The following is a 2,322-nucleotide window of genomic DNA, read 5'->3' on the forward strand; positions in this document are numbered from 1 at the left end:
ATGTCTGGAAGGCTGTGGTCCAAAGCCATTTTTGCTGGCTATAAGTTGGAGTCTCTGGAACCAGAGGGAGCACACAGCTCTTCTTAAAATTGAAGGTGTTTATGTTCTAAATGACACTGGATTCTATCTAGGCAAGAGATGGGCTTGTGTGTACAAAGCAAAGAACAGCACAGTGACTCCTGGTGGCGAACTGAATAAAACCAGAGTAATCTGGAGAAAAGTAGCTAGTGCTCATGGGAACAGTGGGATGGTCCCAGCCCAGTTCTGAAGCAAACTTCCTGCTAAAGCCACTGGCCACAGAATCCGTGTGATGCTGTACACCTCAAGGATTTAAACTAACTGAAAAATAAATTAATAAAGGTGCAGAGTTGTTCTCTTGTATTTTTGTTTAAAAAAAATGAACAAGTCATTTTTCTTCACAAAAGGAACTCGGATAGATTCTTCTACCAAGAAAAAAATTGTAAAATGCATTTAAAAAAGTCATCACGGTAGGCTTTCAAAAATATATTCTAGAGCAATTACTCCAAGAGTAAGAATGTCAGTAATAAAATTACTTCCTTAATGTGTCTCACAATGTGTGCCTCTAGCACAAGGAAAGACGTGAACAAATTCCTCTTAACAAGGGATAGTAGATGATAAGGGAAGTTTTCTAAGTCATCAACTTTGGATGCTGAAATCCAAACTGGATTCGGTGAAATCTAACTGGAAATGTGGCCAGTTTTCAACTTGAAGGCACCCTCTGCAATGCTGACCAGGCAAACCCACATTTGTTTCACCAGGCCACAGGAAAGCCCGGGTAACACTGTCCCAAGGAACACTCAATAAATTGAAAGGGAGTAGAATTTACTGAAAGTCACAAAAGACCTGTTGACAGGGAATGTCTCCACATATCCTTGAAACTGGAGACCTGACAAAAGAAACTGCTACAGGAAACTGTTTCCCGGTATCAGAAGTTGAACTCATAAATTGCTGACTGATAGAAGGAAGTTCTTAGCTAAACTGAGATCAAAACAGCCCAGTACACAGGGTTCTTAGCCACAGGTGGTAGGTGAACTTGGATTGAGAAAAGTATACTTATCTTCGCTATCTCTTCACTGGAATTTAGCATTTTGTTTGTGGATGAAGACGACAAACTGCCAGGATTAACAGAAACCACAGATTTCTCATATCACCTTATAGCTGTTGCAGATACTTTGAAATATCATTTATATTCATCATTACTAGTTATTAGACCCACCATTAGATTTTTATTTAATGTATTATAAAGTAGCATATGTATTATTATACCAGAAATTTGGGGATAAAAAGTATTTTGAGGGGTACTTAGGTGACTCAGTCAGTTAAGTATCTGACTCTTGATTCTGGCTCAGGTCATGATCTCATGGTGACATTGAGCCCCAATTCAGGCTCTGCACTGATAGCATGGAACCTGCTTGGGATTCTCTCTCTCCCTCTCTGCCCCTCCCTCACTCGCTCTCTCTCAAAATAAATGTTTTTTAAAAAATAAATAAATATTTCTAAAAAAATCCAGGTATAATTTTTTGGAAGGTTGTGTCATTCTGGACTAACCTCTTATTCTATATTCTTCTGTGCGATATAATTTTGGTTCAAGTATAATGAAGGAAAGACATTCTACTTCACTTTGGATGCCTATTAAAACAGAATGCTCTAGGGTGCCTGGGTGGCTCAGTTGGTTAAATGCCTGACTCTTGACTTCAGCTCAGGTTGCCATCTCACAGTTCATGAAATCTAGCCCTGAGTCGGGCCCTGGGCCAACGTGGATCCTGCTTGGGATTCTCTCTCTCTCCCTCTCTTTCTGCCCCTCTCCTGCTTATGCGCACACACACTCTGTCACTCTCTCTCAAAATAAATAAACTAATTAAAAAAAAAACCCAGAATGCTCCAATTAATTGCTGAAATTGGTGCAGACCCCAAGATGATCAAATTCTAATATGAACCATCAGTATTGAGTCAAACCTCCGGGGAGGTGTTGGGTTCCCCAGACATTCATGAGATAGCCAGTGACCATGGTAAGGATATCTGGAAGAATTCCCAGTCCAGGAGTGCAGCTTGGTGTGGAGGGTGACTCACTTTTGAGAAACATTTCAGAATGCTAACAAGTCTAAAGCAAACAGTAATGGAAGGAAAGGCACGCCTAGAGATTTCTTTTATGGTTAGACCACATCTTATTGATCTAACAGATATGACATATTCAATTTAACAACATCAAAGCTGTTTTTAGGATTCTGATATCCCTTGTGCCAAAGAACCCACCATTTATTGCCTAGTAGTAAAATATATTGACTAGGATTAGGAGTAAAA

At 39.7% G+C, this 2,322-nt stretch overlaps 1 pseudogene; it reads left to right on the top strand.

Annotated features, from left to right (window-relative positions):
- On the top strand, positions 1–334 carry LOC123381099 (annotated as a pseudogene).
- Positions 335–2,322: the final 1,988 nt, after the last annotated feature.

Source organism: Felis catus, chromosome D3 (genome assembly GCF_018350175.1).
Source record: "Felis catus isolate Fca126 chromosome D3, F.catus_Fca126_mat1.0, whole genome shotgun sequence".
Taxonomy (NCBI): domain Eukaryota; kingdom Metazoa; phylum Chordata; class Mammalia; order Carnivora; family Felidae; genus Felis; species Felis catus.